Source organism: Thalassophryne amazonica, chromosome 14 (genome assembly GCF_902500255.1).
Source record: "Thalassophryne amazonica chromosome 14, fThaAma1.1, whole genome shotgun sequence".
Classification (NCBI taxonomy): Eukaryota; Metazoa; Chordata; class Actinopteri; order Batrachoidiformes; family Batrachoididae; genus Thalassophryne; species Thalassophryne amazonica.
Window position 1 is genome coordinate 74824563 of NC_047116.1, and position 23824 is coordinate 74848386.

Here is a 23824-nt window from a genome sequence, read left to right on the forward strand (position 1 = left end):
GCTACTACATACTACTACTGCTGCTCAGGACAACCATTCACGAGTCTCACTGGCCATTGCACAGGGACTAGAATCTGCTTAGCACGTGCCTGCAGGCTGATTATCTTTCTGATGATGACACTGTTGAAGGAGTTGTTTGAGTCTTTGTGGCTCTGTGATGTTTGACTAATATGTGTCACTCATGATGGAGATCTGACAGCTGCACACCACTGCAGTGTCCTATGAACCGTCTCCATCTAACAAGTCATATGTAATACTGTAAAATGAATAACCAATAGCAATTTTGATGCATTTTAATGAGATGACATCAGTGTTGACATCATCAATAAATTGAATCAAACAATATTGAATCCTACACTGTGATTAAACTATTTTGTCAGATAATCCAGCCTGACTTCTCAGTCTAATCCCTCAAGCTGTGAGCCATCTCTGATTTCTACATCCTTATCTCCTCATCTGTCACATTTGCATCTTATCTTATCTATTTTGTAAACCAATCCTTCCAGCAGCAATCATTGTACAGTGTCCCCGATCCTCCTCTGTCCTCCTCTCTTTCATCCTCTTCCTGACAGGAGATGGAGAGGCACTTCATTATAACCCCAGTCTCTTATTACCTCCTGCCCTGTGTGTGTGTGTGTGTGTGTGTGTGTGGTGTGTGTGTGTTGTGTGTGTGTGTGTGTGTGTGTGTGTGTGTGTGTGTGTGTGTGTGCTGTGTGTGTGTGGTGTGTGTGTGTGTGTGTGTGTGTGTGTGTGCATGCAGACCATGGCGACAGAGTCACATTCCCAGACATTCTCCATTTTGATGAACCAATTGGAGTACTCTTCAAGGATAGCTTTGGTAGTCGTTCTTCCCATGTCCTTCACATTTTGCACTCATCTTTATTGTCTGCCGTCTTTCTAAATGCCTACAAATTATGCAAGAAATGAATGTTTGCAAAAAAGCCTGAAGCTAAATAGCATCATCCTTAATAATTCCCATGCATTCTTCATGTCCTTTATTGGAAAACTACTTCAGAACGTACTTGCTAATCAAGCAAATGAAAACCTTAAGGATTACAAAATACTAAAAATAAGTCCAGTTAACTTCTCCCTTGTTTCACTCGGGGTCACCACAGCAGACCCGAGGTGGATCTGCATGTTGATTTGGCACAGGTTTTACATCGGATGCCCTTCCTCACACAATAGGGCAGCACAGTCTAGTTTGTGCCCTGTGTGATATCGCAGGATTTGACCACTTATGGGGACAGCTGCTCACATTGCGTCATATATACACAGCATAACTTCACACGGGAAAAAACGGTGTACTGTTTTGTTTTCAGCTGCGATCACTGAAGCAGTTGCAAAAAGTACAGTTTTCTTCTGTTCCCAGTGAAGGAGACTGTGCTGCCCAATTTCACATTACCTTGGAGAATGAGCAAAGGTGGTCTTGAACTGGGAACCTTCTGCAATGGAAACAAGCACACTTAACTGCTTTTCGACCACCCCCTGGTGCAGAGCTACTGGAGTGACATATACAGACAAAGGGCACTTTAAAAAGAATGGTTTCAGTCAAATTCCACACCAGAACAAAACACAGTCACGGTCATGGTCCATGTGGTAATTACTATGTTCACACAATGCTGACATAGGAAATGTAGCTGTCCTTGCTTTGTTATTCCGAGCCATGACCAAACAAAGTTTTCAGAAGATTCCATAAATTGATGGGATTTACTTGTAAAGCTTCAAAATGTATGCCAGGGTCAGCACAGCTACAGGAGCCAATGATGCAAGGTTGGCCTTGTTTTTTAAAAGGAGATCTAATGATGCCATTCCCCCAACTCAGGCAGCTCTCATTCAGCATGCTGTGCATGCTACTGACCAGGCAGGCTGCGTATGGGACCAGACAACAGGGCGCCAGATTGAGATCCAAAGTCCTGCTGAATGGGGATGGAAGCAGCAAGGGGACTAGTAACAAATCATAAATGGTAAATGGACTGCATTTACAGTGGCTTGCAAAAGTATTCAGCCCCTTGGTATTTAACGCATTTTAATTTGTTTATGGCATTTCAGATACAAAAAGTAAATCAGGCTTCTCAATATAAAAATTTCAAAAATTATCTTCCTTAGACTCAAACTGAAAGTAAATCTCTACAAGTTGATATAAATTAAGTAAAAATATAAAAGCCAAGATGATGGGTTGCATAAGTAATCAGCCCCTTTGGTAAAAAAAATTGATTGATTGAATTGATTGATTAATACCTGTAAATAATCAGTTTAATTGCCAGTTTTCTTCAGACAAGTCAAGGGATGGATATATGAACATTTCCAAGTCACTGAATATGTCTTGAACTTGATTTACAGTATTTGCAAGAATCCCCTGCAAAGTCCCTCTGTTAAATAAAAGACATGTGCAGAAGAGGTTACAATTTGCCAAAGAACACATCAACTGGCCTAAAGAGAAATGGAGGAATATTTGGGGGAGGTGATGGTCTAGTGGCTAAAGTGTTGGGCTTGAGTCCAGAACATCATGGGTTCAAATCCCCACCTGACTGGAAATCACTAAGGGCCTTGGGCAAGGCTTTAATCCCCTCTTGCTCCCGGTGTGTAGTGAGCGCCTTGTATGGCAGCACCCTGACATCGGGGTGAATGTGAGGCATAATTGTAAAGCGCTTTGAGCGTCTGATTCAGATGGAAAAGCGCTATATAAATGCAGTCCATTTACCATTTACCATTTTGTGGACTGATGAGAGTAAAATTGTTCTTTTTGGGTCCAAGGGCCGCAGACAGTTTGTGAGATGACCCCCAAACTCTGAATTCAAGCCACAGTTCACAGAAACATGGGCATGTTTCTCCTACTATGGTGTTGAGCCTATATATCGCATACCAGGTATCATGGATCAGTTGGATATGTCAAAATACTTGAAGAGGTCATGTTGCCTTATGCTGAAGAGGATATGCCCTTGAAATGGGTGTTTCAACAAGACAGTGACCCCAAGCACACTAGTAAATGAGCAAAATCTTGGTTCCAAACCAACAAAATTAATGCCTCGCAGATGTGAGGAAATCATGAAAAACTGTGGTTATACAACTAAATACTAGTTTAATGATTCACAGGATTGCTAAAAAAGCAGTTTGAACATAATAGTTTTGAGTTTGTAGCATCAACAGCAGGTGCTACTACAACCCCTGGCAATAATTATGGAATCACCGGCCTCGGAGGATGGTCATTCAGTTGTTTAATTTTGTAGGAAAAAAGCAGATCACAGACATGACACAAAACTAAAGTCATTTCAAATGGCAACTTTCTGGCTTTAAGAAACACTATAAGAAATCAGTAAAAATAATTGTGGCAGTCAGTAATGGTTACTTTTTTAGACCAAGCAGAGGGAAAAAAATATGGACTCACTCAATTCTGAGGAATAAATTATGGAATCACCCTGTAAATTTTCATCCCCAAAACTAACACCTGCATCAAATCAGATCTGCTCGTTAGTCTGCATCTAAAAGGAGTGATCACACCTTGGAGAGCTGTTGCCACCAAGTGGACTGACATGAATCATGGCTCCAACACGAGAAATGTCAATTGAAAACAAAGGAGAGGATTATCAAACTCTTAAGAGGGTAATCATCACGCAATGTTGCAAAAGATGTTGGTGTTCACAGTCAGCTGTGTCTAAACTCTGGACCAAATACAAACAACGTGGGAAGGTTGTTAAAGGCAAACATACTGGTAGGCCAAGGAAGACATCAAAGCGTCAAGACAGAAAACTTAAGCAATATATCTCATAAATCAAAAATGCACAACAAAACAAATGAGGAACGAATGGGAGAAAACTGGAGTCAACATCTGTGACCGAACTGTAAGAAACCGCCTAAAGGAAATGGGATTTACATACAGAAAAGCTAAATGAAAGCCATCATTAACACCTAAACAGAAAAAAACAAGGTTATAATGGGCTAAGGAAAAGCAATCGTGCACTGTGGATGACTGGATGAACGTCATATTCAGTGATGAATCTCGAATCTTCATTAGGCAAGGTGATGATGCTGGAACTTTTGTTTGGTGCTGTTCCAATGAGATTTATAAAGATGACTGCCTGAAGCGAACATGTAAATTTCCACAGTCATTGATGATATGGGGCTGCATGTCAGGTAAAGGCACTGGGGAGATGGCTGTCATTACATCATCAATAAATGCACAAGTTTATGTTGATATTTTGGACACTTTTCTTATCCCATCAATTGAAAGGATGTTTGAGGATGATGAAATCATTTTTCAAGATGATAATGCATCTTGCCATAGAGCAAAAACTGTGAAAACATTCCTTGCAAAAAGACACATAGGGTCAATGTCATGGCCTGCAAATAGTCCGGATCTTAATCCAATTGAAAATCTTTGGTGGAAGTTGAAGAAAATGTTCCATGACAAGGCTCCAACCTGCAAAGCTGATCTGGCAACAGCAATCAGAGAAAGTTGGAGCCAGATTGATGAAGAGTACTGTTTGCACTCATTAAGTCCATGCCTCAGAGACTGCAAGATGTTATAAAGCCAGAGGTGGTGCAACAAAATACTAGTGATGTGTTGGAGCGTTCTTTTGTTTTTCATGATTCCATAATTTTTTCCTCAGAATTGAGTGATTCCATATTTTTTTCCCTCTGCTTGGTCTAAAAAAGTAACCTTTACTGACTGCTACAATTTTTCCTGATTTCTTATAGTGTTTCTTAAGCCAGAAAGTTGCCATTTGAAATGACTTTAGTTTGTTGTCATGTCTGTGATCCGCTTTTTTTTCTACAAATTAAACAACTGACTGAACATCATCCGAGGCCGGTGATTCCATAATTTTTGCCAGGGGTTGTATTATTGTGAACACCCCCTTTTCTACTTTTTTTTTTTACTAATAGCCCAATTTCATAGCCTTAAGAGTGTGCATATATATGAATGCTTGGTCTTGTTGGATTTGTGAGAATCTACTGAATCTACTGGTACCTTGTTTCCCATGTAACAATAAGAAATATACTCAAAACCTGGATTAATCTTTTTAGTCACATAGCACTACTATTATTCTGAACACTACTGTACATCCATTATGAAGAAATACAAACAGTATGGCACTCTATGGTAAATCTGTGTGGAGGAGACAGTTCTTAAAACTAAGTGACTGTGCAAGAAGGACAAGAGTGAGGAAAGCCACCAAGACCAACCAGAGAAGTCACAGGCTTCTGTTGCTGTGATTGGAGAAATTGGTGCATAGTGCATATTTTGCATTTTGTGTCCCCAATTATACAGCTTCATGATGAAGTGGGACAGAGGAGGGTTTTCATTCACCAAAACATCAAATCTAGGCTTACATCTCAGATGTACCTTCTGGGAAATTGTAGCTGAAGTTTCAGGTCTTCTTTTTAATAAAATCCTCCTCTACAGCACTTCATCATGAAGCTGTATAACTACCCAAACTACCTTCAAAAAGTGTTCAACATAGTGTTTATTATAGTTTGCTGTGTGTTTTAAATAAATGTGTGTGAACATTATTTTTCTGCTTTATTTTTCCTTTCTTATTTCTGATTGTAAACCTTTATTACACTTATAAACACCCTATAGCATTTATATTCTGAAAGTACAGGTTGTCCTGAAAAAAAGAGACATACTATCTTGATTGTGGGATGCAGGGGTGAGCTTTTAACAGCAATAATAAAACATTTATGCCAGGCAAGTGAATGCCCAAAAATGCCCTCGGATCCATAGTAGTTATTTCTGCACTGGGACCGTGCATGAGTTGCCTATTGGTCATATTTACAAGTTGCAGTATTAAATTTCATTTCTCTCATTGTGGTTGTGACTTAAAACAGAAAAGCAACTTCTGTACCGTCTATGAGAGTGCAGACAATAAACAGGAGTGAAGTCATTCATTCATATGATAATGTAAAACAGAAAACAGCTGATGCAGAGCAGCCAACAAGCTGTGACTTCATGCATAAACCTCTTCCATGCAGGAGCACCGGACGAAGAGAGTGGAGGTTCAAACATATCTTCAAGCTGTGGACTTTCTCAGCCCTGAAGATGTGACATGTCCATGTTTCTGCTGATGGCTGAGCAGCTGCTTTCATGCTATTTGTCTGACAGCATCAGATCTGTGTGAAATCAGAATCTTTGTGGCCACAGCAAATTTCATACAGCACAGTGTGGAGAGGAAGAAAGTGAGTGAAAGAATTGAGGAAAATCTGTGCGGACTGAAAAGCAGGAGAAGCCATTGGAAGCCCTGTCAGTCATCAGGCACTGTTGGGATTAGGAAGGCTGGGGATTGAATTCTAAGTGACAGGCAGTTGTCAGAGAGGATGCTGCCACAGCATTCTGCAGGCCGAGGGGTGAGGTAGGGGTGGAAAGGGTGTGACCAGGCTTCTGAATGACATCGACTTGTTTTTGTCATCAGAAGTTGCAACAATGAACAGAGCTTATGGCCCCTTCACACATAACACGATTGAGGCTGAATGGCGCACGGAGGAGGATTCGATTGGCAGTTGTGGAAAATCGGAGCCACACTCGAACACCTCGTACAACAGTCGCCATTTGGGTATGGCACATGCACTCTATATTCACGTGACACTCGTGCCAGAAACCCATTTAAATGGTGGACAAGATGAAGTTTCACTGCCGTCTGATTGTGTTCGCAGCAGTCTTTAGCAGGTTGGACCTATCGTGCCGTGGCCGAGGAGCTGCACAAAATCATTGGCCATGTCGAACCGTGACCAAATGGCGCGATTGAGGGGAATGTCTGTAAATGCTGGACAAATGACCTTTCGACCCACTCTCGGCTGGAGTCAGCCAAAGTCCAGGTGCCACCCACGAACATCCAACACCACTCATGAGGCACTTAGAAAAGGAAAAGGTGGGGCCATTCACAGTGCCATCACGAAAGTAGAGAGCAGGCGACCACTTTTGAGCTGGCTGTGCGAACGTCCCCACCTTTTCTAAGTGCCCCACGAGTGTGTTACCGAGCAACACAAATGGCGTGTTAGTGTGCACCCTCCCGCAACACAAATGACATGCAAGTGTGCTGTGTCCCCCCAATAGAAATGGCATGCAAGTGTGCAGTGTGCCCCACTGCAACACAGATGGCGTGTAAGTGTGTTCCCCCCCGACCACACCATGAGCCTATAGTCAAGGTACAGCTGAGGATGCGAACAGTGGCTGTAGTGCAGTGTGATCGTGGTCAGCAAAGTGCGGACAGCTGGATGGCTGTCATGTCCATAATGGCACAGCTGACAGCTGTGCAACACCATGGTATATCGCAAACCCATACCACCACAACAGATATGAAAATGAGAATCCAGCCCACCTGCATGTCACAGAAACCAGCATGCCAGCAGACCAGACATGCACATCACGTGACACACGATCGCATCATCCACACGGTCTGTCTGTCATGTCACAGCTTGACTGACAGCCTCACAGAAAAGTCAGCATGGCCGTGAGCCCATCTATGTGAGTGAGTTGCTGCAGTGGGAAGGTGGGCGTGTCATGTATCGATCATGTATTGACATGGTCACATGCACTACAGTTATGTGTTTGCCAGGGGACCGTGGTTGACATGTAATCACGTCTATTTCAACAGTTCTTTTAGTCAGACAGGAAAGATTGTTTTACCTGCTTTACATGTTTCGGCTACTTCCTGTACCCTTCCTCAGAAGCGTCACAAGATGGGGAAGTGACGTGTCTTATAGGCTGCTACTTCTTGATTTGGCCAGACAGCAGGGGGAACTTACGCCCCCTACTGTCTGACGTCTTCTCCAGGACAGCATCCCATGTATGTGATAGGGTGTAGGCCCCCTCATCCCGATTCATGCTTCTCTTCATGGTCCATCATGGACTGGACCAATGCCAGGGTCATACGTGCTGAAAGCAACAAATACCACCGCTGGATCAGAGAGGCCATCGAGAGCCGCAAGCGAGGTCCAAGAAGCATGAATCGGGAAGAGGGGGCCTACACCCTATCACATACATGGGATGCCATCCTGGAGAAGACGTCAGACAGTAGGGGGCGTAAGTTCCCCCTGCTGTCTGGCTAAATCAAGACAAGCCTATAAGACACGTCACTTCCCCATCTTGTGACACTTCTGAGGAAGGCTACAGGAAGTAGCCGAAACATGTAAAGCAGGTAAAACAATCTTTCCTGTCTGACTAAAAGAACTGTTGAAATAGAAGACAGTATGAAATTTCACAAATGTGTAATCACGTCATGGGTTGGATGACATTCAAAATCAAACAGGGAGGGGGCTGACCACCGGCAATGGCCAGTGCTGCGATCCTGCTGCATGTTCCACTCCACATCGCAGCCGCCGCATGAACGCAATGCAAAGGTGGGGAACTCATATTGTCACATGTGCTCCACGCACCCTTGTGCAAGACACAGTGCTGCACGCATGTCTGCAAACAATAACGGCATGGGGAAAAATAAAAAACTGGATGGCCCAACCACGTCTCAGCAAGCACGGCGATGAGCATGCAGTCAAAGCTGCACCTGACCACTGCATCATCACTAAGTGCAGCTGGTGAATACATATCATGCCATGCAGAATATCACCTAATGAGACACCACCACGAGGAGCATGCACCGGTGAGCTCTCCTCACATTGTAATAAATAAAACCATATTACCTTTGCAACACGGTCACCAGTGCTTCAGTGCACGCTGGACAGAGGGACACGCGGAGCTGGCTCATGGGTCCATCATATGTGCGCATTAGGTTATAATAATGAAAACATTATCTTCGATAATTATCTGTTATCGGATTATCAGAAGTGTGCCCACCACTGAGTATGATATGTGTAATCCAGTATTTTCTCCTGGCAGAGGAGTAAAAGTCTCATTACATAACTGACTCAGTATCTGATCCAATCTCTAAAGCAGGACACGGTTTGTTTTACACGATCACCTGCTATCTAACCTCATGATGCATCTCCATCCAGCAGGGTTTAAAAACTGCACCACTCTGGAGTGATCTTCTTCACTGTGTTGCTTTATTTTGTTCATAAAATTGACTGACGTGTTATTGATTGATGGGCTTTAATTTTCTCTCTCCTTGTAGCCCGAGGCCACATCTGCATGGATTAGTGAGAGTTCCAGAGAGATCGCTCTGAGGGGACCCAGACACGAGACGAGAAATCCGGCCACTTCGGGACTGGAGCCAGGGATCTGCATGTGGGGAGACATTTGATTAAAATGGGGTAAGTTTGCAAGATCAGTGCTGCGCCACAAGCTGCAGGAATTGCTGGCTGCAACCGGAGGAGATGTTTTCAAACGTGATCTGTGGAACATGATGCCACCTGTTTGATAACCTTCGTATGGTCAGAGACCAGGAGGGGTGTGTCCCCAACAAAAGTACACATAATGAATATTATCCTGAGCCTTTATCTCACTGCGGAGAGAAAAGCATCGATTTGATGTTAACTGTGATTTCTGTTCAGTTCCCTGATGTGTAACAGATTTTGGTAACGAAAAGCACCTTATTTACAGCAGCATAAATTCATTCTAATTCATTCCGTGATGGCTGCACAAAATTAAAAGTAAAGCGGGGGTGTCGGGGTGGTTATGGTTAGGGTTGGGGGTAGGAGTAGGGTTAGTAATAGTGAGTTACAAAAAGCCTGAAAAAATGAAAAAAACAAAAAACGTGAGACTGGGCTGGCATAATAATACAACATGTTGTTATTCAAAGAACATTCAATATAATTCAATTTCTCAACAAATCTTTCTTTCTTTCTTTCTTATTTTTTATCAGACATGTGATTGCAAATATGTATTTGATCCACTGTTGATTTACAAGTTTTCCCACCTGCAAAGAATGGAGAGGTCTGTAATTTTTATCGTAGGTACACTTCAACTGTGAGAGAATCAAAAAAAAAAAAAATCAGAAAATCACATTGTATGATTTCTAAATAAATAATTTGCATTTTATTGCATGAAATAAGTATTTGATCCCCTACCAACCAGCAAGAATTCTGGCTCTCACAGTCTTGTTAAGACCTGAACTCAATAAAAAAATCTTTGGAGGGAGCTGAAACTCAAAACCTGAAAGATCTGGAGAAGATCTGTATAGAGGAGTGGACCAAAGTCCCTGCTGCAGTCTGTGCAAACTTGATCAAGAACGTCTGACCTCTGTAATTGCAAACAAAGGTTTCTGTACCAAATATTAAGGTCTGTTTTTCAATTGTATCAAATACTTATTTCATGCAATAAAATGCAAATTAATTGTTTAAAAATCATACAATGAGATTTTCTGTTTTTTTTTTTTTTTTATTTTGTTTTGTTTTGGTTTTAGATTCTGTCTCTCACAGTTGATGTCCTTAGACAGCTCTTTGGTCTTGGCCATGGTGGACAGGTTGGAGTGTGATTGATTGAGTGTGTGAACAGGTGTCTTTTATACAGGTAATGAGTTCGAACAGGTGCAATTAATACAGGTAAAGAGTGCAGAATAGAAGGACTTCTTAAAGAAAAATTAACAGGTCTGTGAGAGCCAGAATTCTTGCTGGTTAGTAGGGGATCAAATACTTATTTCATGCAATAAATCCAAATTATTTATTTAAAAATCATACAATGTGATTTTCTGATTTTTTTTTTTTTTTATTTCTTTTAGATTCTGTCTCTCACAGTTGAAGTGTACCTACGATAAAAATTACAGACCTCTCCATTCTTGGTAGGTGGGAAAACTGGCAAAATCGACAGTGGATCACATACTTATTTGCCTCATTGTAAGTATGTATGTATCAGTGGTGGGCACACTTCCGATAATCCGATAACAGATAATTATCAAAGATAATGTTTTCATTATCGGATTATCTTTTTAGATAATTTTAAAAACCATCATCGGACTAATTATCTTCCAATGAATTACCGTTCGATAACTTTTAGACCGATAACGTACTAAACTAAACAGTGAAAAACATTTTTAAAACTGTTAAAGCTGTTGAGACCTACCTGTTAAAAGTTTCCTAAGAGGCATGTTGTTCTATTCTCTGCAATCAGAAACCACTCTATCGTCTGTAAGCAAAGGAGAACTGGTAACCAAAAAAAAAGTCATTTCCTTTAATACCATACTAATATAATCGCAATGTCACCAAGTCATCCAGAGGCATACATGTTTAACTTATGGTTCAAATTTTAACCACTCATTTTAGACAAGTTATTTAAAATTATTGTTATGTCTGAAGTTTATAAAGTGAAAATATCAGATATATGTTTTCGTTTTAAAGTAATGTGCTAATTTTTAAGGTTTTGTGAGCACATGCTGTGCCAGGTAGCAATGCATTATGGGTAGCATAAGGTAATCTCAGACATTCACGACAGGACAAATGCATTTCAGACACTCTGTTCAGGGTCCACAGATAACAGCATTAAACTCTAATGTCTAAAACTCTCGTAAATATATTTTCTGGGTTTATAGACGTTAGTGTATTTGCGTTTGTTAAATTCCACGCATCTTAAATGTAGCAGACACGGATTATCTGGAATTTTGTTTGACATTTTTTTCAAGGCCGCTACTGCCATCTACTGGTCAGGAGTGTTCATGGCAGTATTAAACGTCTGGGTACATGGCTGCTCTCAAAGTGTTGGTATTGTCCATTGTCCAGGTGCTTTTTGTGTGCAAATATTTGTTAACTTTGTATTCTAAAACTACGGTTAGAAGTAATTCTGACTCCTTATCGGTCCACACGAACGAGGTTGGCGCCATGTTTTTAGTTTTTGTGGAAGTGGTGACAAGAGAATAAGGCTCCTGATTGGATAGAATTTTAATCAGTACCGCCACCCAAAGGTTTGCCAGACTAATTACAACACATTTATACGGTTTGATGTGGATGGATTTTTTTCCCCAAACTGAAAGAGTAAGATATTCGGTTTTACAAATACCCGACAACGTGTGTACATGGCCTTATGTCTGTGAAAGGCACTATATAAATAAATTTACTTACTTACTTACTAATATTGAGTGCACGTTTTACAACATCATAAAAGTTTTAAAACATGCAATTGCAATGACACTTCCAGGGCTCTGTAAAAATGCCTGTTTTTACAAATAAAAATGGAATATTTTACAAAAGCACATTTATCTTTAAACCAACACACGACACATGTCACATTAACGTGTTGGTTTACATAATGGATTACTGAACCAATCACTGTTTAGCACTTTTACCCAGAATGCTTTGCGGTCTGTGTTTGTTACAAAACCTCAGAATTAGTGTCTTATTCAACATTAAAAGATATATGTTATATTTTAACTTTGTACAAATGACAGAATTGACATTAATGGAGTTATTCTATCAGTATTTTCAAAAACCATAAGTTAGTATGACTTTATTTTTCAAGACCTCCGCCTGACCGGAGTGTTGAAATTGATAGGGAGCTGGTCTTATGGCTGCTCTTGGTGTGCTGCTGTGGTGGGAGTGTGGTTGTAAACAAGAGCTTCCAGCAGGGGCAGAATGTTGAAAGAAAAATGATTATGTGCGTGCTTTCAGGATTTGTCTATGCTGCTTCCTGCAGGTGGCAGCATGGTCAAACATTCTTGCTTATTCTTTAGGTCTTTTACTGCTTTTGATGCTTTCAAACGTGATCGGGTTAAAAATCAATTTCAGCTCTTTAGTAACTGCAAATGTCCGATAGACAACACCGGAATTTATCGATTATCTGTAACTTCCAATACATCTTTGGGTGGTTTATCTTAATCAAAGATAACTTTTCAGTTATCTTATTATCTGTTATTGAAGTTAATTTTTTGGTTATCTGTGCCCACCACTGGTATGTATGTGTGTGTGTGTGTGTGTGTGTGTGTGTGTGTGTGTGTGTGTGTGTGTGTGTGTGTGTGTGTGTGTGTGTGTGTGTGTACATGTATATACTAGTGTATTGCCTGTGGGGATCCACGGGTGTGGAGAATTTAGACGAGGCAATCTGGATTAATTATTTTTATTTCATTGTCTGTGAGGACTTCATTCATACTTTTCTTCTTGTTTTTTTTTATTGTCATTTATGTATTATTACTTTCAGTGCTTTTTCTGTGTAACGGCAGGGGAATTTCCAGCCTCCTTCACATAGTAACAATGTAATAGTCCACATCCATCCTGAGCGCTGTCTTTGCAAATGTGTGGTCATTTCAGCCACAGTGTGTCACTCGACTTTTGTGTCTGTGCTGTGTGGAATATCTCATGCTGTGTGTGTGGACGACTTGAGATTTATGGCTGTATTTTCGCCACTACTTCAGACAGCATTCAGCAGACAGTCAGCCGCCATGTGCGCATGTGTTGGGAGGACTAATTCAATGAGATTTCAAATGAAAAGCCTTTTCATCTTATTTGCCTGTTTTTACGAAATTTTGTGTCTCCGCCTCGTCTCCACCTGTCGCCTAGTATCTTACTGGGAAAACCTTTCTGCTAAATGTCGTGCTTTGGGAATGTGATGTCATATGTCCATCAGAGACAAAATGCAGGAGGATGGAGCAGCATGATGGAGTAGGAGGATGTCTTCGATCTGCTGTGAAGACCACAAGCAAAAAAACAAGGGAACAGACAAAGGGACTTACAGTATTATTGCTGAATAAATCAAATCAAAGTATGCACACCCCCAAAGCACCTCTGGACATGGCTGTGTCACAGAGAAAAGCCTGGTCCAGCATGTGGATGAGCACTTCATGCAGATCTCAGGACAAGGATCCAAGGACAAAAAGCGAGGATTGTTTAGTGGACATTCAGTGGACATCATTCTGCAAGTCAGTGAGCTTTACACATTTTAACCCCCTGTGGAGCTGCGCTTGACTTTTTTTAAATCATTTTTTTAACTTCTATTTTTTATTTTTTGTCATTACTGGGTACAGTCAGGGGAATTTCCACAGTCTATTCACATTGATAATATCAGGATAATAAGAGCTGAACACAATGTGGCCAAACGTGTCATCATGTCAGCTTCGAGTGGCCACTTCAATGAGATCCCAACTGCCAAAACTATCACTCATTTGTGTGTTTGGTCACTAATTCGCGTCTCCAGTTGCTCTCCAACAGTCGTGCCCAGTGAGATACTACCCTTAATAAACAAAATGCAGAGATGGATGAATGCAATAACTGGCAACTACCTGATATGTAATAATAGAATAAGACTGTAAAGCTGCTGCAAATTTTCATTTATGGGTTAGGTGAAGCAGGACCTCATACATTTTATCACAACAAATGTCCTTCATGTTGAGCCTGACATAGCATTGGCAAGCAGAAGATTTGTCGAGGTAGGCAGACAAAGAGCTGCGACTGTAGTTGCACTGATTCTTTGAGAGTGAAGACAATGGCTTTTGGGGGTAGGCTGGCCTCAGGCAGAAATTTTGCAGCTCAGCATCGAACCGGGATCTCAGTGGCTTATGCTCATCGATGATGAGTAGGGATGCTAAATCATGAGTCAAAGGATGATCATATATGCATTTCATCATAGATGAGAAAAGAAAGAAAGTGATGTTAGTCTTGGCAGTACTATAATGGGTATCTCAGCAAGATCTCTCATATTTATAGTATTTCACGAATACTTAATAAATATGTTCCTTGACAGAAGGATCAGAGAAGGTGAGAGTCTGCTGAGGGTTAAAAAGACAGCCTTCTAGTAAGAGTTTCTCACATGTGGTGAATATACAACCAGGTCTATTAGCAGACAAGCTTTCAGCATCAAATTATTATATGTGGGGAAAACGACTTTGCCTGAATCTTCACCCAACTTACACCGATGATGAAATAATGAGAAGCAGTCTTGTCATTGCCTGAGGGCACGCATTTTAAGGTCTCTGAAAAACAGCTGAATGGAAGGATTCTCAAGAAAGCTCTTGGGTGTTGGGTCTTAGCATCTAATGTGGAACTGCATCCCTGTTATCATGGCGTTACGGAACTGAAGGAATGATAAATACTCAACTATAGCAATAAGTATAGGCAAGAGCTTAAGAAGTGACTGAAGGGAAAAGGAAGACCAAAATCTGAGGATGCATGATATGCTGGACTGTGCTTTTGGCCAAGCAGAACTTGAAAGCTTCTTCAAGAGTCTGGAAGTCTGGATGTGCTTAATCAAGAGTCATCCGATTGAATTGGGGAATAGCATTGTGGAAGATTTGACCTGGGGGCACAGTTTGAATTCCTGAGAATTTAGCGAGAAGGAGATGGAAAGAGAGAGTGTGTGAGTGTGAGAGGGGGCATAGTCACACTTGGCTTACCTGCTATGGACCGTGCACTAGCATGAATTTCCCTCTTCCCCTCTCCTCTGCACTCACATCGATGTCAGCTCAACATGACTGAGTTTAGTCCTGTTTGAATGAGGTTTGTTTTATATGGTGAGGTATAGCAGTATTTTATTTATTCTGACCAAATAGCATGGTATAAGAAAGCTTGATATAATTGACAGAGATGGAAGAGGCTACTCATTAAACCACACCTGGGCATTCTACGGCCCGTGGGCCGTATCCAGCCCTTTGGCTGACTCGGACCGGCCCGCAGATACCTGGAAATTAAAGAATAAAATCAGGTTCTCCCCAGACAATGGAACTGTGCCACACCGTTATACTGCCACCTAGCGGCGTTATAGTGGACCATGACGTTTTAGCGGGAGACGGTGGGAATCTATCAGTGCCAAACCTGCTTTTGTGGGAAATTTCACATAAACAACTTCAGCTCTTTATTTTATCCCGGGCCTGTTTACATCCAGATGCCACAAACCATGACAAAATGTAAGTGTTACACGAAGTTAGATGATCAGAGGATGATCTCTGCATTTTTGTTTCATCTTGGCGGACCACAGCCCGTGCAGGGCACAGTGATCGCTAGCCTGTTTGAATGAACTGTTGTCTATGAGCCGTGTCACTGAGAGCAATGTCCACCGCACTGACAGCATCCTCTGCAGCCATTCTTGCAGCCACATCACAAAAGTTCCCTGCAGGCTTCTGATGCTTCTGGTAAGGTCATCCAGGTTATATTCCATCCACCACCAGGCTTCTTGTTCCAGCCCCATTCACTTTGTGACAGACGCTCTGGAGCAGGGGTCATCATTTGGGCCCAACAGTGGCCAGTCTGGTAGGCAGCTCTCTTTGTGTGTTGGATGAGTGCAGCCTGTGTCTGAGGCAGACCATCAGTAGCTCTCCCTTTCTTGCTGAACAGCTGTTTCCTTGCCTGGTTAACACCCTCCTCTGTGCTGGTGCAATCATACAGCTGGACCACAAATCACTCCAGTGGTTGCATCCACTCATCAATGGCACGCTCGTCTGGCATGGCACCCAAGGTGCAGAATGCTGGTGTGACGTCTCCATAGGTGGTCCAGGGGGTCCTATGCAGTCTTCTTGACCCTGCCACCAAAACGTGGTATGCACCCAATATGCACTCAATATGCCCCCAACGTGCATATTGACACGTTGCTGTACCCCTGTTGTATGGCATCTTGTAGGTGCAGGAGGATACGAGTGTCAGTCTCCTCGTGCATGCATGGCACTAGAGCTGACACATCTTGGCAATTGGAGGAAAGAATGCCAGTGCCTTGTGTGGTGATGAAATATTTGTTGGTGTCAATGTCTGCCACGTTAGAAGCCAGGAAGGAGAACAGCTCTGTCTTGTTGTTGTCGATGTGGAGAAACCTGAATGTACCTTTATTTTCATATTATTATGAATATTTTATGTTTGATATTTGATATTTATCAGCTTTGTTCTTAATCTCTTCCCACCTGTTTGTGTGTGGTTTGCCTTCAATGTTGAATGTAATGAGTGTAGCATCTTGGTAGATATGGGTGGATCTTTAGGTAGTCACCCCCTACTTTACGTAGAATCACATCACTTGATGATTTTTAAGCAGGACTTCACCTCCCATTTTTTCCAAGGCCTCTGATGAAGATGTAACCTTACATTTAAATGTTAGTCAAAAGCCATTGTTATGCACCTTTAAATAAATAATATAATTATGTAGATATCTGTGTTGCATCAGCGTTCCTTTACAACATTTAATTAATTTGATATATCGACAAAAAACAGAAGAAGCCTCTAAAGGCACAAAAAGGGACTTATTGTATACCCCCATTACACTAGAGCACGAATTGCACGAGTGCTATATGAATTGATATTTGTGCAATTCGTGCTGCATTCGAACTGCACTCGAACGCCTTGTACAGCATTCCTACAGCAGTCGGCACATTTGTGTGTGGCTCGTGCTGGAAAACATCTGAAAGGCCGTGGAGTCAGTCGTACTGCATTCATACTGCTGTAAGAATGGTCATTTGAGCGTCATTCGTGCAATTTGTCCCGCAGTCAAACTGTATTTGACCTGCAGCATAAATTGCACAAATGCTGCACGAATTGACATTTACCCCCATTACACTAGAGCACGAATTGCACGAGTGCTATATGAATTGATATTTGTGCAAGTCGTGCTGCATTCGAGCTGCATTCGAATTCCTCGGACAGTATCCGTATGGCACTTAGGGAAATACATCAAATTGGCAAGCCAGCATGAAGGTAGAGAACAGGCACACCACTGTCATGCTCCATTTGAACTGGGGAATATTCGTACGGTGGTTGTGCTGCTGTGTGACTGCTGCTCAAATGGCATCCAAAATGGCAACCCACTAGCATTCAGAGCAGTCTGATCATGTCGGCACATCATGATTGTGCCCCCAATGAGCACCCCCTTCCCCCCATCCTGTTCGGGTGCTCAGAGGGTGCTCCAAAGTATGTGGCATGCATATCAGCTTGGCAAGCAAGAGCCACCAGTAGAGGCTCTTGCTTGCCTCTACTGGTGGTTGGCTCTCACTGCGGTATTGTATCACTTCCTGTTCCGGAGCACAGCGGTGTTTTGCTGTATCTGTTAGCTGTTTAATCTGCGCAGTTAGATTGATCTAGTTATCTAGATTACGATTTGTTTCACAGTGTAATCTTCACGTGCCTTAACTAAAGCACTCCCTCTGCTGAATCACCTCTAAATTATTTACACGTTATTCACTTTGCGTGTTTTTAGGAATCCGCTAGCTTAGCGCAGCTACTAGCTCTTAGCCGGTTTAGCATGGCGGCTTCTCCTGTCTCTCCCGCACTTTTCTGCTCTGGGTGTGAAATGTTTAGTTATTCCTCGGCCTGCTTTAGCAGTAATGGTACTTGTAATAAGTGTAGTTTATTCGTAGCTTTGGAGGCCAGGCTGGGCGAATTGGAGACTCGGCTCCGCACCGTGGAAAATTCTACAGCTAGCCAGGCCCCTGTAGTCGGTGCGGACCAAGGTAGCTTAGCCGCCGTTAGTTTCCCTCTGGCAGATCCCGAGCAGCCGGGAAAGCAGGCCGACTGGGTGACTGTGAGGAGGAAGCGTAGCCCTAAACAGAAGCCCCGTGTACACCGCCAACCCGTTCACATTTCTAACCGTTTTTCCCCACTCGGCGACACACCCGCCGAGGAACAAACTCTGGTTATTGGCGACTGTTTTGAGAAATGTGAAGTTAGCGACACCAGCAACCATAGTCAATTGTCTTCCGGGGGCCAGAGCAGGTGACATTGAAGGAAATTTGAAACTGCTGGCTAAGGCTAAGCGTAAATTTGGTAGATTGTAATTCACGTCAGCAGTAATGACACCCGGTTACGCCAATCGGAGGTCACTAAAATTAACATTGAATCGGTGTGTAACTTTGCAAAAACAATGTCGGACTCTGTAGTTTTCTCTGGGCCCCTCCCCAATCGGACCGGGAGTGACATGTTTAGCCGCATGTTCTCCTTGAATTGCTGGCTGTCTGAGTGGTGTCCAAAAAATGAGGTGGGCTTCATAGATAATTGGCAAAGCTTCTGGGGAAAACCTGGTCTTGTTAGGAGAGACGGCATCCATCCCACTTTGGATGGAGCAGCTCTCATTTCTAGAAATCTGGCCAATTTTCTTAAATCCTCCAAACCGTGACTATCCAGGTTGGGACCAGGAAGCAGAGTTGTAGTCTTACACACCTCTCTGCAGCTTCTCTCCCCCTGCCATCCCCTCATTACCCCATCCCCATAGAGACGGTGCCTGCTCCCAGACTACCAATAACCAGCAAAAATCTATTTAAGCATAAAAATTCAAAAAGAAAAAATAATATAGCACCTTCAACTGCACCACAGACTAAAACACTTAAATGTGGTCTATTAAACATTAGGTCTCTCTCTTCTAAGTCCCTGTTAGTAAATGATATAATAATTGATCAACATATTGATTTATTCTGCCTTACAGAAACCTGGTTACAGCAGGATGAATATGTTAGTTTAAATGAGTCAACACCCCCCGAGTCACACTAACTGCCAGAACGCTCGTAGCACGGGCCGAGGCGGAGGATTAGCAGCAATCTTCCATTCCAGCTTATTAATTAATCAAAAACCCAGACAGAGCTTTAATTCATTTGAAAGCTTGACTCTTAGTCTTGTCCATCCAAATTGGAAGTCCCAAAAACCAGTTTTATTTGTTGTTATCTATCGTCCTCCTGGTCGTTACTGTGAGTTTCTCTGTGAATTTTCAGAACTTTTGTCTGACTTAGTGCTTAGCTCAGATAAGATAATTATAGTGGCCGATTTTAACATCCACACAGATGCTGAGAATGACAGCCTCAACACTGCATTTAATCTACTATTAGACTCAATTGGCTTTGCTCAAAATGTAAATGAGTCCACCCACCACTTTAATCATATCTTAGATCTTGTTCTGACTTATGGTATGGAAATTGAAGACTTAACAGTATTCCCTGAAAACTCCCTTCTGTCTGATCATTTCTTAATAACATTTACATTTACTCTGATGGACTACCCAGCAGTGGGGAATAAGTTTCATTACACTATAAGTCTTTCAGAAAGCGCTGTAACTAGGTTTAAGGATATGTTTCCTTCTTTATGTTCACTAATGCCATATACCAACACAGTGCAGAGTAGCTACCTAAACTCTGTAAGTGAGATAGAGTATCTCGTCAATAGTTTTACATCCTCATTGAAGACAACTTTGGATTCTGTAGCTCCTCTGAAAAAGAGAGCTTTAAATCAGAAGTGCCTGACTCCGTGGTATAACTCTCAAACTCGCAGCTTAAAGCAGATAACCCGTAAGTTGGAGAGGAAATGGCATCTCACTAATTTAGAAGATCTTCACTTAGCCTGGACAAAGAGTCTGTTGCTCTATAAAAAAGCCCTCCGTAAAGCTAGGACATCTTACTACTCATCACTAATTGAAGAAAATAAGAACAACCCCAGGTTTCTTTTCAGCACTGTAGCCAGGCTGACAACGAGTCAGAGCTCTATTGAGCCGAGTATTCCTTTAACTTTAACTAGTAATGACTTCATGACTTTCTTTGCTAATAAAATTTTAACTATTAGAGAAAAAATTACTCATAACCATCCCAAGACGTATCGTTATCTTTGGCTGGTTTCAGTGATGCTGGTATTTGGTTAGACTCTTTCTCTCAGATTGTTCTGTCTGAGTTATTTAGTTACTTCATCCAAACCATCAACATGTCTATTAGACCCCATTCCTACCAGGCTGCTCAAGGAAGCCCTACCATTATTTAATGCTTCGATCTTAAATATGATCAATCTATCTTTATTAGTTGGCTATGTACCACAGGCTTTTAAGGTGGCAGTAATTAAACCATTACTTAAAAAGCCATCACTTGACCCAGCTATCTTAGCTAATTATAGGCCAATCTCCAACCTTCCTTTTCTCTCACAAATTCTTGAAAGGGTAGTTGTTAAACAGCTAACTGATCATCTGCAGAGGAATGGTCTATTTGAAGAGTTTCAGTCAGGTTTTAGAATTCATCATAGTACAGAAACAGCATTAGTGAAGGTTACAAATGATCTTCTTATAGCCTCAGACAGTGGACTCATCTCTGTGCTTGTTCTATTAGACCTCAGTTCTGCTTTTGATACTGTTGACCATAAAATTTTATTACAGAGATTAGAGCATGCCATAGGTATTAAAGGCACTGCGCTGCGGTGGTTTGAATCATATTATCTAATAGATTACAATTTGTTCATGTAAATGGGGAATCTTCTTCACAGACTAAGGTTAATTATGGAGTTCCACAAGGTTCTGTGCTAGGACCAATTTTATTCACTTTATACATTCTTCCCTTAGGCAGTATTATTAGACGGCATTGCTTAAATTTTCATTGTTACGCAGATGATACCCAGCTTTATCTATCCATGAAGCCAGAGGACACACACCAATTAGCTAAACTGCAGGATTGTCTTACAGACATAAGGACATGGATGACCTCTAATTTCCGGCTTTTAAACTCAGATAAACTGAAGTTATTGTACTTGGCCCCACAAATCTTAGAAACATGGTGTCTAACCAGATCCTTACTCTGGATGCCATTACCCTGACCTCTAGTAATACTGTGAGAAATCTTGGAGTCATTTTTGATCAGGATATGTCATTCAAAGCGCATATTAAACAAATATGTAAGACTGCTTTTTTGCATTTACGCAATATCTCTAAAATTAGAAAGGTCTTGTCTCAGAGTGATGCTGAAAAACTAATTCATGCATTTATTTCCTCTAGGCTGGACTATTGTAATTAATTATTTTCAGGTTGTCCTAAAAGTTCCCTGAAAAGCCTTCAGTTAATTCAAAATGCTGCAGCTAGAGTACTGATGGGGACTAGAAGGAGAGAGCATATCTCACCCATATTGGCCTCTCTTCATTGGCTTCCTGTTAATTCTAGAATAGAATTTAAAATTCTTCTTCTTACTTATAAGGTTTGAATAGTCAGGTCCCTTCTTATCTTAGGGACCTCATAGTACCATATCACCCCAATAGAGCGCTTCGCTCTCAGACTGCAGGCTTACTTGTAGTTCCTAGGGTTTGTAAGAGTAGAATGGGAGGCAGAACCTTCAGCTTTCAGGCTCCTCTCCTGTGGAACCAGTTCCCAATTCGGATCAGGGAGACAGACACCCTCTCTACTTTTAAGATTAGGCTTAAAACTTTCCTTTTTGCTAAAGCTTATAGTTAGGGCTGGATCAGGTGACCCTGAACCATCCCTTAGTTATGCTGCTATAGACTTAGACTGCTGGGGGGTTCCCATAATGCACTGAGTGTTTCTTTCTCTTTTTGCTCTGTATGCACCACTCTGCATTTAATCATTAGTGATTGATCTCTGCTCCCCTCCACAGCATGTCTTTTTCCTGGTTCTCTCCCTCAGCCCCAACCAGTCCCAGCAGAAGACTGCCCCTCCCTGAGCCTGGTTCTGCTGGAGGTTTCTTCCTGTTAAAAGGGAGTTTTTCCTTCCCACTGTCGCCAAGTGCTTGCTCACAGGGGGTCGTTTTGACCATTGGGGTTTTTACGTAATTATTGTATGGCCTTGCCTTACAATATAAAGCGCCTTGGGGCAACTGTTTGTTGTGATTTGGCGCTATATAAATAAAATTGATTGATTGATTGACTCTGGTGAGGGCGGTCGCATCTCCTCCTCTCTCCTCTATCTCTGCTCCAACCTTCAAAGTCCCTACTTCACCAGGCTGTGAATTCTTCAAACTATATTGGATTAATCATGGAATTGATCAGCTGGTCTCTGAACGCTATTGACACCATTTTTTCTACAAGATCAGGGCCAGGGGACCCTGCATGCCCAGATGGAACTTACCCATGTTCTCGACGCCTGGGAGACTTGGCAGGTCGCATGCTTTGCGCCTTTCTCTGTGGAGGACGTCGAGGATTTATTCATATTTGAATTCATAGTAGGAGGGCTGGTACATATTGACTTATGTGCTGCCCTGACCTACCGGAAGATTGGCAAGACGGCTGACGCCAAAACCACGACCCCTTGATTGTCCTTCATGATTAATGAGTTGGGCAAGGTGATGCATTCTCAGACTGCGTTAACCCTTGAACTCAGATGCAAATTGGATATCATCTCGGAGCAAATGCGTGCCTTGCAGGAGAAGGTGAAGATTTCAGAGGCCAGGGGAAATTTTTCATAATTGGGATTTGGTTTGTTCATGTGAAGCTGGAAAAGTGTTTTTCACTGCTCAACCACAAACACGGCAGGCTTATCAGCCTCTCAAGGATAGATGCCCATTGTTTTTCCTCCAGAAGAATTTCTACGGCCTTGGGAAGATTGGCTGCCTCCTTATCTCTCTTACTCCAGTACACAAGGACAGACAGACTCACACATGGACAAAGACTGAAGCATGCTCCACTTTACCTTCTACTTCCCCTCCTGCCCCCATCACACACCCCATCCTGGCCATGGCTCACGCCACCCCTTTCCCCTTTGGGGGCTGCGCTGTTTTAGCTGCGGCAGGTCCCCGTTCCCCCCAAGCTAGCGGCGGCGTGACTCCAGTTGCGGCGGCTACCACACACTCACATCGCCTCAATTTGGAAAATGAACTGTTTCAAGTTTAGTGCACATAAACAATGTCAAATGTATATGTGTTGTCTTAATTCTGATGTGTGCCATTATTACGGTAAACAAGTAATAATTGTGGATTAATTGCTGTTTGTCTGTGGACATGTGAGTGTGAACGTAATCTCATTGTTGCACTTGTAATGACATCCATCCATCCATGCAATCATCATGTGCACTAGACATGAACATTGCGCAATCACACCGAATACACTGTGTGTCACAGTGAGTCAGCGCATCTCTGTGACACATTGACGCGGACTGCGGCCATGTGGACGGGGTCTAACAGCCATAATAACATGATTATACAGATGAATCCTCTGACACATGAGGTGAACTGTCAATGCATGTGTGATTACATGTTCATCCTGGACATTATACCGTGATCACAGTCACTGTGTCAGCGAGACTGTGTGTCTCAGGGCCACACCTCACTGTGCTCAGCTGATTTCAATTCAATCAATTCAATCA

General features: G+C 42.1%; 1 protein-coding gene across 3 annotated transcripts in view; it reads left to right on the forward strand.

Moving 5' to 3' along the window:
• si:dkey-91i10.2 (uncharacterized protein LOC555224 homolog) overlaps window positions 1–23824 on the forward strand; it is a 181628-nt gene that overhangs the window by 40647 nt on the left and 117157 nt on the right. For all 3 annotated transcript variants that reach the window (XM_034185894.1, XM_034185893.1, XM_034185895.1), the window contains exon 2: window positions 9063–9201. The gene's annotated coding sequence lies outside the window, so the exon portion shown is untranslated. The remainder of the gene's footprint in view (window positions 1–9062; window positions 9202–23824) is intronic.